Genomic DNA, 12,052 nt, shown 5'->3' with positions numbered 1-12,052 from the left:
CTTGCACACTGGCCGTTGTACGTACGTGTACATGCTACATGCGCGCTTCTACTACGACACGTGCGCGCCTCTACATCGACTAGTATGTGCGTACACGTTCGCGACCAGAATGACAACGCTATGTACGCTTCGACCAGGTGGGTCCCGACTTTCAGGCACTTCCTTGCGTGTGAAGATGTAGCTGGTGGGTCCCAGCAGTCAGGGGGGCGAATCATTTTTTTTGCCCGGACGCACTTCCTTGCGTGCGAAGATGTAGCTGGTGGGTCCCAGCAGTCAGGGGAAACGTTTTTTCGTGAAATACGGTGGCCCGTCCGGTGGGTCCCCGCTGTCAGGTGGAGGAATAATTATTTTGTGCGTAATAAGGAGGCACTTCCTTGCTGCGGCCGTGGACCCAGCTGTCAGCCTCTCCACGTACAGTCCACGTCCGATGGAAGTCGTTCCTTGACCATGTTGACCACGCCGCGCCGAGAGCACCAGGGCAGTGGACGATGGCGAGGCCTAGGAAGGGGACGACACGGAGCCGGGGAAGACGCGACAGTGGAAGCCCGCGCGGAGAGGAGTACGAGGGTTCACTGGTTCGGCTGTGGTCTGAGGCTGCCGCCGCTGTAGGGCCTGGCTAGCTATGGGAATAGTAGGGGGCGGTGAGGCCTCTATGGCAGCACAGCCGGCCACGGGAGGCAGGAGCATGCGGCACGACCGGCGCTGCTTTGGGAGGTTGGAGCAAGAAGACCAGAGGTTGAAGAAGCACAACGGCCATTGGATGGAGATCGTACGGTCACTGGAGCTAGAATCATTCATATTGACTAAGTTGACAAAGCACTCCTCCCCGTCAACTTAGTAGGCCCACAAGTCAGCCACCCACCAAGGTGGGTCCCAACTAGCAGGGGGAGTACTCATTTTTTGTGCGGAATAAGGCGACACTTCCGGTGGGTCCGAGCTGACAGCGGGGGGAACGTTTCTTTCATGAAATATGATGGCCCGTCCAGTGGGTCCCAGCAGTCAGGGGGGAAATGTTTTTTCGGCAAATACGATGGTCCGTCCGGTGGGTCCCTGCTATTAGGTGGAGGAATAATTATTTTCTGCGTAATAAGGAGGCACTTCCTTACGGCTGCCGTGGACCCAGCTTTCAGCCTCTCCACGTACAGTACTCTTCCGATGGAAGTCGTTCCTTGACCACGTTGACCACGCCGCGCCGAGAGCACCAGGGCGGTGGACGATGGCGAGGCCTAGGAAGGGGACAACGCGGAGCTGGGGAAGATGTGGCAGTGGATGCCCACGCGTAGAGGAGTATGGGGGTTCACTGGTTCGCTGCAGTGTGAGGCTGCCGTCGCCACAGAATAACAGGGGGTGTGGATGAGTAGAGGGATGGCCTAGCCAGCGGTGGGAGTAGTAGGGGGCGGTGAGGCCTCCGCCGCATCGCAGCCGGCCACGGGAGGCAGGAGCACGAGGCACGACCAGCGCTAGTTTGGGCTGCTGGAGCAAAAAGACCAGAGGTTGAAGAAGCACTACGGCCGTTGGATAGATATAGTACGGTCACTGGAGCTAGAATCATGCATATTGACTAAGTTGACAAAGTCCTCCATCCCCGTCAACTTAGTAGGCCCACAAGTCATCCTGCCACTATACTGGGTCCCAGCTAGCAGGGGGAGTATTCATTTCTTGTGCGTAATAAGGACGCACTTCCTTGCGTGCGAAGATATAGCTGGTGGGTCCGAGCTGTCTGCGGCGGTAACGTTTTTTCGTGAAATACAGAGGCCCTTTCGGTGGGTCCCAGATGTCAGGTGGAGGAATCATTATTTTGCACGTAATAAGGAGGCATTTCCTTGCGTGCGGCCGTGGACCCAACTGTCAGCCTCTCCATGTACAGTCCACTTCAGATGCATGTCAGTCGTTGACCATGTTGACCAGGCCACGCCGAGAGTACCAGGGTGGTGGACGACGGCGAGGCCTAGGAAGGGAACGACACGGAGGCAGAGAAGACTCGGCAATTGTTTCCCATGCGGAGGGGAGTACGATTGTATGAGGGTTTACTGGTTCGTCTGCCGTCGCCGGAGAATAACAACAGGTGTGGGTGAGTAGAGGGATGGCTAGGCCAGCGATGGGAGTACGGTGGGGCGGTGAGGCCTGTGCAGCAGCACAGCCGGCCATGGGGAGGAGGGAGCAGGCAGTCCCGCCGGCTTGTTTAAGCGGCTGGAGCAGGAAGAGCAGAGATTGAAGAAGCACGACGGCCGTTGGATGGACATCCAACAGTCACTGCTTGTGCGTCAACCTTTTTTTGGGAAAGCCTCAAATCTGTGGAAAACAACATACAACCCATCTGCCATTATTTCTACTAATTTACAGCCCATTTGCTAATTCTTAAGGTTTTTTTGGAGCCCATATTCTTTTTGTTAGCATTACAGCCCATACCGTGGCCACAGTTAAAAAATTATAGGAAATGTTGCATATTTCGGTGCGGTCCGATCTGTTTTTAATCCCGAAATTTCGAGTCACATTCAAACTGATTTTAAAAATAAATCTATATCAATATAAAATCCAACAAATTGTCCATGCATAAAAATTAATGCAATTTAAAATCTTGAAATGAAAAAAAAAGAAATTTGAAAGTAATTGTCGGTTTGATGTGTTTTAAAAATGTAAAACCCATTTCTCATTACTGATAGGCCATTTTCTCGTCCAGCCGAATGAAGCTCTCCTCGTCTTGAAAGATTTGCAGCCCAACATGCCTGACAAAGCGACTTACTTGGCAAACCACAAAAAAAACTGGGCTAGCCATTTTTAGAAAGAAAAAAACTACAGGGTTGGTCTGTGTTAAACATAAAAGAGAAGGTTGTCTAGACAGGCTAGAGTGCCCCGCACAGCCCAGTTGACACCCTGCTTCAATCTCAAAAACAAATTAGATAAATGCCACAACAAATATGGCGATTCATAAAAATGCCACTGCAATTTCCAAAGTTTGAAAAATGCCACTGCAATTTTTGCAAACTTTGGAAAACGCCACTGCAATTTGCAAACTTTGAAAAACGCCACTCTAGACTTGGGACTCCAGACTTTGAAAAACTGGAAATGGCATGAAATGGCATTTTTCAAAGTTTGCAAATTGCAGTGGCATTTCTCAGAAACACCAGATTTGGAGTGGCATTTATCAAATTAACCCAAAACAAAAATAACTGGGCGAGCTGTTGGGTCCCTGGTGTCAGCCCCTCGTTGTGCAACTCCATCGTTTATTGACTATGTTGACAATGGCATGGGACCCAGATGTCAGAAATCCATTAGGAGGAGCCATTTTTATTGGATTGAAATAAGGAGGCACTTGCTTGCGTACTGCCATGACCTTGGCGGGTCCCTGTTGTCATCCTCTCCACGTACAATCATCTCCTGAGTGTGTACGCGTCAACTTGGGAGGCCCACAAGTCAGCCTCTAAACCTGTGGAGGACAAATACAACCCATTTAAAAAAATAATAGCCCATTCCATACGTTCAAATGGAAAGTTCAACATTCAGAGCAAAGTAACAGGTCTGATCCACATATAGAGTACTGAACTTCCACGTTGACAACCATCATAGCCAAGTTAACTATCTACTCCCACTAATACTCTAGTAGCGTACAAGTACTAACTTACTCTTAGCTAACTAGACGATGCCGGCCGCCATCTGCGGTACACACTAAACGCCGGCACCGGCATCCTCCACCTCGCCTCGGAATTTCCAGAGGTGCGATAGGGCGCGTTGCTCGTGCGCGTTGGCCCTTTCCATGCCGGCGTGGTCCACCAAAGCTTCGGCTTCTAAGCAGGAAACCCACTTGACGAGCTGGTAGTAAAAATCAGCGTCGTGAACGCGTGCATGCCCGACAGCCTCCAGGGCTATTTGTCGGGTGCCGGCCTCCATGTAGTCGGCCCAGGTACGGGCGCTCTGCTCGTGACTCAGAGCATCGGTGCGCTGCTGCTCCATGTCCCGCTGGCGGCACAAATCGGCGATACACTGCTCCTCTGCCTAGCAGTCGCGCTCCAACAACTCCTGCTCCTCTGCCAGGCGGTCGCGCCACAACAAGTCATCGATCTCCGCATTGCCATCTAAAGACTGATAGAATGCCTCCTCCCTCTATCTGCCTTTCGGTGAAAACCGAACACTAGTTCCGGCGGTGACCGCCTCTGGCCTCGCCTATCGCGGACAGGCGGGGGCATGGCAGACGTGGCGAGAGAGAGGATAAGTGGCGAGCGACGTCGGGCTGGTGGGGGCTTATGAGGATAGGGCGAGTTGGGTCACGGTGCCACCATAGAAGGGCGGGAAACAGTACTTATAGGCTGAAGGTAGCGCGACAGTCATCGGAATTCAATGCATAATTAAGCATGCATGGTTTAGCACGCCAGCTTGCCGTGGAAAACTAGAGAAACTGAAATTCTGACTGTGCCGTCCCGTCCCATCTGTGCTGGGTCGCACGCCCGCATGATGGTCAAATGAGTGCACTCGAATCATCTCCCTGCTTGTCAATAATGATTCCACGGATTTAAAAGGCCCGCAACAATTAAAGCGCATCTTTTTCACATCAGTTAGCGGCCTTAATTATGGCCGGCTGCATGCATACACTCAAAATCGCTCGCAGCCAGTATGCAGATCAGCATGCAACGAGTCGCAACCGAGGGCATTAGTTGATGAACTTTAGCTGGGAGATAAGGCATTTGCGAACGTTTTCGCTGGCAGTTTCTTCAGATTCGCATGGCATTTTCTTCAGAGCAGCTTGTCAGTTTCTTCAGAGGTAGGCATTTTTATTCAAAAAGTGCCACTTCGGATCTTGCGTTGCAACTAAAACAGCCTGGAGCGCATTTGTAGGCTAGCTAGTGATCGATCAGTAACTTGTAAACACTGAGCGAACAGATATAAGGAACTGTTAATGCATCTCAATGATTCACAGATCATATACAAATATGTAGCTGCAAAAGCAAAGATCAGCCACAACTAAAACCAACTAGTATGATTCCCATACATAAGATCAACATGTTAATGCATCTCAATGATTCACAGATCATATACAAATATGTAGCTCCAAAAGCAAAGATCTAGAAAAAACATATGTTCTTCCTACTAACATGGATGCTTCTCTTGGCCAACATTCAATACAGACTGAAAGACAAATTTGTTTGTGAAGTCTACAATTCCTCTTGCAAACATAAGTGGTTTCACCAACAGCTGGAACCATGAGAATGAACCACAAATGATGGAGGAACATCCACCGCAATATGATTTGGTCTTCTCTTGATCACACGGCGAGACTATTTTCGGAATACAAACTTTAACTTAGGCAAAATAATGCCCATTGTATAATCAGACCAAAGCAATGAAGCACCTAGTGTTGGCCAATAAATAGTATAGTAGTACTTTTCTGAAGTCCATGAAGTGACTATCCAATCTTTCTATGTCTCTTTTCAAATGGCACTGCATGCAGTGACTATACTATTCTCTTGTGCAGTTCAACCAAAATTGCGGTCACTTTGTGTGTTTGCCAAATAGCAATGGGCAGACATCTCTGTCTGCACAAATATCAAGCAACTAGTAAACATATACCCCACCTTGTATTTTCGGTTTAAACATGTCTCTTCCACTTAGCATCTGTCATGTTTTGCACTGGACAATTTGATACAATCATGTTTTGCCATGGACAATTTCATATTGGATTGATTTGCTTGTTCAAAGCAGAAATATAGCACCTATTCTTCATCAGACCAAGGATATCCATGTTCACAGTGATGGAAGAGGTGAAATCGATACAACCGAAATTGAGCATCCAATCATTGAATCCTGTCCTGCACCTCCAATGTAGGTCCACCCTGCCAATAAATTCACATGCAAACCACTAGTATTACTATCTAATGATAGTACAAAAAGAGTAGCAAGATAGTAGCAAACCATGTACCTTCTTAATGAACAGCTCATAGTGCCACCAATTGGATATAAAGGTTTGGAAGAAAACATGCTCCTAATGTTGAACCAGTTGGACTTTTTGTGCAGTTCCACTAAAATCGAGCATCCCTATTTGCATAAATATTGAAAGTATGATTACTATAAAAGTGGCACTACTTGAAGCATAGACTCACAAATATAAGCATTCCAATTTCTTAATGGGAAAAGGTAGCAAGACTGTTTCTAACCACCTGTTTGAAGGAATAAATAAGGCAACCGAGGCTGATGTCAGAAAGGCATATATAGATCTTTCTGAAAGAATGATCGATTCCTGACCTTTCCTCTTCTTTTAAGCATATTTTGTGCAGTTCAACTGAAATAAAATGACATCACCGCCTTGACAATTCAGTGACACTGTACAAAAGGAAATGACTTAACATTACATCATGATGTCAGGTATGTAGTCGACATGCATTAGAGACAAACTTACAGACCTCCTCCGATAACATAACGAACATTAATTTTAACAAAGGCGTGACTAGCTTTACCAGGATAATTTGAGTGAACTTTACACCCTCTATTCCTTAATATAAGACGTTTTCATGGTTCAGTTTAAAGTACCCAAACGTCTACTAGTATTTAGAAAAATAGGTAGTAGTTTTCTTGAGCACATATCTGGGAAATCTTGCCACACTTTATTTATGTCCATACACTAATGCAACACCATTCGAAATTTCGAATACTACAAATATACACTAATCCAGTGGCAATTGCAACAATAGAGTAGTTATTTTATTATAGGGTATAGTACAATGGTTTTACTGAACAGATTTCAATAAACTCTGGCACTGGAAGATTTCTACAAGAATTAACAATAAAAAATGTAAAGGTAACACGTTTCAGTATTGGTATACCAGTTGTGCATGAGAATTAAACCAAATACAAAAGTCTGAAGGTAACTAGCATTATTAACTAATGACAGTATAAAAAATTGCAAACCATGTACCTCCAAGGTAAATATCATTTCGAACTCGGGGGGACCTTAAGAATTGCTATCCCAATCTTGATAATCGATCAAACATAAAAACTTGATCGAACGAATCAAGAGAACAGCCGAAGAAGGAGGTGCCCACTCTTCACCTTTCCTCTTGTCTTCATAATTTTTTGTGCAGTTTAACCAAAATAAAATGACATCAGCGCCTTGGCATTTTGGTGAAACTATACAAAAAATTAACTTATCTCATGAAAGTGAGGTATGTAATCTATAAGCATTAACAGTGCAAAAATCTGAAGGTAGCAACAAGTTTCATCGTTGGTATACTCGCTGTGCAACAACATTAGAATGCCTTAGCTGAAAAACCTTTAATACATCCACAATCAATAGCTAACCCTGAAATAATCCAGTGACATTAAATGGCATTTCTTAAATTTATCGGTGGCATTAGACTGAGTGCGACATTAGTTAAATGTGGCATCACTTTAGCAGTAGCATTGCTTGACTTGACTGCTGGCGTTATACTAACAGCAAAAAAGTGACACTAAGAGCATGGGAGGCCCATTCGGACAGTGGGCACACCAGTACGATGTACCTCCACGGACGCATAAAGTGGTGAGGGAGGTATGGTTGCCCAGAGCAACAAATATCCAGGCAACATATGTGGATTACGTCCCATTTTGGTTATGTTTAGCCACCTTTTTCCTATGTGAGGACACCAAACCGATCGACCTGGTCATTCTTTATTGAGTTGTCATGCCTTTCTACCCTTCTTCAACCAAGAGACACGAGACTCATTCCTTAGCTACTGATTTTCCCCTTTTCAACCTAGATGCAGGTTCGATGCCTACTCTCTTGGACAGTACAGTCTCCCTTCCTTTCCTTATTCAACCCAGACATGGATTAGTCTTCATGAAGTGGGGTTTCCTTTAATAGTGCAAATTAAGGTTTTCATCTGCGTGCCCAGCAGAGTAGAGGATAGCAAATTGGGAAGATGGTGGAGTGGAAAAAGATCCACATGCAGCGACATGGCAGATGGGGCAATAGAACAAGGGTATAGTTCGAAAAGAGGTAGCATACTTGAGGGTCGGCGGGAAGTGGCTTCGCTCGTGGTCGTCGTCCTCCGCACGCACTACGGAAGCGAGCTTGGGGACGGAGGCCATCCCGCGCGGGCGCTAGGTCTAAGAGGACGGCCTTGTCCTTAGTGCGTGACCTCGCTCGCCGACGACGAGTGCGTCAACGATGCACGTCCTTTTCTTCCCCGGCGGATCTTGGACCACCGGTGTGGAGGGAGAGAGAGGCCATATTTTTTAGATCTGGAGAGAGGGTGATAATGTGAGAAGCAAGTGGGCAGCCCTTAGCAAGAAAGCTCTGAAGCTCCAGCCTATATATCTTTTTTATACTACTAGTACTAGAGGTGGAGTAGTGGTAGAGTAGTTTATATTTTCTCTGCAAACAGTACCAGTTAGTTGTGCTTCAAAACTGAACGGCACGCCATTAAAAAAATAAAGTCGAGAAATAATGCGGCACCTCGGGCCAACACGGCCAGATCGCATTTTGCACGAGAAATTACACACCATGTTTCGTTGACATGTGGTCCCGTTCCAACATGTCAGTGAGACGACGGCGAGTCCTTTTGTACAATTTTCGAAAGGACGTGTAGGTCGGGGCGCCTCTTCATGTACCGTGGAAAACTGGCAACCATCCACTGACTCGCCGCCTTTCCCTCTCGATTTGGAACTACTGTTGCACGCTCTTCCTCCCTCCTCCATTTTCCTTCACCCTTCCTTCTGCCATTGTTCGATCGTCTTCTCCATGGAGGGAACAAGCCGGAAACGACCCCATTATTCTTGCCTCGATCTAAAAGATGACGTGGTTGGGGCACTCATTGATCGGTGCAACGTCATCACCTCGGCTAGCATGGCAGGTACGTTCAAGCCCATTCTCACCTAAACTAATAACATCATTACAAGGAACCCAAGGGTCCAAGAGCAGTTTGATCTCCCTTATCTTCTTCGCTATAAGCCTGTTCGCATGGGCGCGGACGACGGAGGCCTCGCCTTGTGCAAGTTGATGTCGCTTGATAATGATACGTGTGATGTCAAGATGCCATTGCTTAAGGGTAAGTCCTGGGATGGCGCAAATGGAGATTGCGTTGTTTATATTGGGTACAATTGCGCGTGGGAACTTGTGCATGTGTACACTCATCAGCGGATTCCACTTCCAAAAATCTCAGAGTGCCCTGAGGTTGAGCACACAGATGATCTACGTACGTTCAAATACGATCATGGTGACTGTTGTCTACTGAAGATAGCAATTTTTCGATTTCCCAACCGCTCTTGGAATTACAAGAACTATCAAGTTGTTGCTATCTTCGACAAGCTTGTTGCCGTCCTTCGTGGTTCGACTGGATGGATATTGCTCAAAAATCAGTTTCTATACACGGATGTGTACTGTGGTGCAATTGAATACGAGGATCTTGTGTTTGCTTCCACCACTCGTGGCACTGTTTTTGCATGGGATCCTTGTAGTTTCGGTACGTTTGTCTTCCACCATAATTATAATTGTTTCATCCACATGCATGCGGGTTAGCAAGTTTCCCTTTACTAATTAACCTTTTTCTTGTGTTTCCAAGATCCTATGAACATTCGACCACCTATACTTGAAAAATTTTATAAGCAAGGGGGAGATTACGATGGTGATGATCACGAGCATGAGGGGGAGCAGAACTTATATACTCAGTGGCGCCTGGAAACTAATTCTGATGGATCACCTCTTCTTGTCTGTATACAGTGCACTCAGACTGTTACTACTAAGGAAGCAGGTGTTGTCTCCCATGGTCGCCCTCTCCTGACCTATTCCAACACCCGTTGCATGGTAGTCAGGACAGATACTAGTGTGCTAGCGCCAACACCTTCTCCTTGGTTCAGTATTGATAGTCTTGGAGCAAACTTGCTCTTCCTTGGACCAAACTATCCAATGATGGTGAAAGGTGATCCACCTGCTGTTGACAAAACGTTACTACCATTTATGAGAAGCAACTGTATCTATACCTTAGATATTTCGGTGGTTCCCTACCCTGGTCCTGATATATGCCGCTTCAGCCTGGATGATCAGTCCTGCGTTGCTCTTGATATTTTCAATAGCTGGTGAGGGAGTCTTGGATTAGGGGGTCCTCAGACAGTCGAACTATATCCTTCGGCCAGACTGTTGGATTATGAAGATACAAGATTCAAGACTTCATCCCGTGTCCGGGTGGGACTCTCCTTTGCGTGGAAGGCAAGCTTCGCAATTCGGATATGTAGATCTCCTCCCTTGTAACCGTCTCTGTGTAACCCTAGCCCCCTCCGGTGTCTATATAAACTGGAGGGTTTAGTCCATAGGATGAGAACAATCATAATCATAGGCTAGCTTCTAGGGTTTAGCCTCTACGATCTCGTGGTAGATCAACTCTTGTAATACTCATATCATCAAGATCAATCAAGAAGGAAGTAGGGCATTACCTCCATCGAGAGGGCCCGAACCTGGGTAAACATTGTGTCCCTTGCCTCCTGTTACCATCATCCTTAGACGCACAGTTTGGGACCCCCTACCAGAGATGCGCCGGTTTTGACACCGACATTGGTGCTTTCATTGAGAGTTCCACTGTGTCGTCACCATAAGGTTTGATGGCCCCTTCGATCATCGGCAATGATGCGATCCAGGGTGAGGTTTTTCTCCCTGGACAGATCTTTATATTCGGCGGCTTCGCACTGTGGGCCAACTCGCTTGGCCATCTGGAGCAGATCGAGAGCTACGCCCCTGGCCGTCAGGTCAGGTTTGGAAACTTAAACTATACTGCCAACGTCCGTGGAGACTTGATCCTCGACGGATTCGAGCCCGCGTTAGGTGCGCCGCACAACCACGACGAGCATGACCTAGCTCTGCCGCCGGACAGTGTTCGGGAGATCACACCTGTGGCAACTCCGTCCCTTGATCCGGAGTAGATCATGTCGTCCGAGGACGGGTGCATGGACCCCGCCACGGATGCCGCACACCCAGCAACGATAGAGCCAAGTACTGACTTCACCTCCTATGAGACCTGTGTTGCTAGACCCTTGGATTCGTCCCCGGCCACAGGCTCCGAACCGCCTGCATCCGTGCCTATCGAATCTGATTGGGCACCGATCATGGAGTTTACCTCCGTGGATATCTTTCAGCACTCGCCCTTGGGCGACATGCTAAATTCATTGAGGTCTCTCTCCTTGTCAGGAGACCCTTGTCCGAACTATGTCCGGCTTGAGTGGGAAGCGGACGACGAAGAAATTCATTCCCCACCCACTACCCACTTAATAGCCACTGTCGATGACTTAGCCGACATGCTTGATTTCGGCTCCGAAGACATCGATGGTATGGACGACGATGCAGGAGAAGAACAGGAACCACCGCCCATAGGGTGCTGGACAGCCACCTCATCATATAATATATACATGGTGGACACCCCCAAAGAAAGCGATGGCAATAAGGCAACGGAGGATAATCCCCCCGATAAGCAATCTAAGCACTGGCGTCATCGGTGCCGCTCTAAGCCCCGCCATAGCAAAAGTAGCGACACCGACACAAGAGACAATAACGCCGCGGATAGTGCCGAAGACGAAGACAATCCCCTCCAGCCAGGCTTCGAGCGGGAGGATGGGCAAGCTAGCCCTAAGGAACAGGTGGCAGACAGTGAATCAGAGGATGACAATTACATGCCCCTCTCCGAGGACGAGGTGAGCCTCGGCGACAAAGAATTTATCGCGCCTGAGGATCCCGTCGAGCAGGAGCGCTTCAAGCTCCGCCTGAAGAAAAAGCAACAGCAGCTTCAAGCTGATCAATATCTGCTAATGAATAGATGGACCGAGGTGCTGGCAGCTGAGGAATACAACTCGAGCACCCAACCAAAAGTTACCCAAAGCGCAGGTTGCTACCCCAACGCGAGGAGGAACCATTAAAGCCTACACTACCAGTGTATGATGCGGCCGACCGGCCACCTCGTGGCCGAGATAAAGTGGCATATCAGCCTGAAGTCCAGACCGCATCCCGTCGCTAGTCAAACAAAAATACTAAGGCCCGGGGTAACACGCAGGACCTGCGAGAAGTATTGGAAAACAAATCGGGACATAAAAGATCGGTTTACGG

The sequence above is a fragment of the Triticum urartu genome, chromosome 2A, assembly GCF_056163025.1.
Source record: "Triticum urartu cultivar PI428250 chromosome 2A, HENAU_Tu73, whole genome shotgun sequence".
Classification (NCBI taxonomy): domain Eukaryota; kingdom Viridiplantae; phylum Streptophyta; class Magnoliopsida; order Poales; family Poaceae; genus Triticum; species Triticum urartu.
This window is presented reverse-complemented; position numbering follows the sequence as displayed.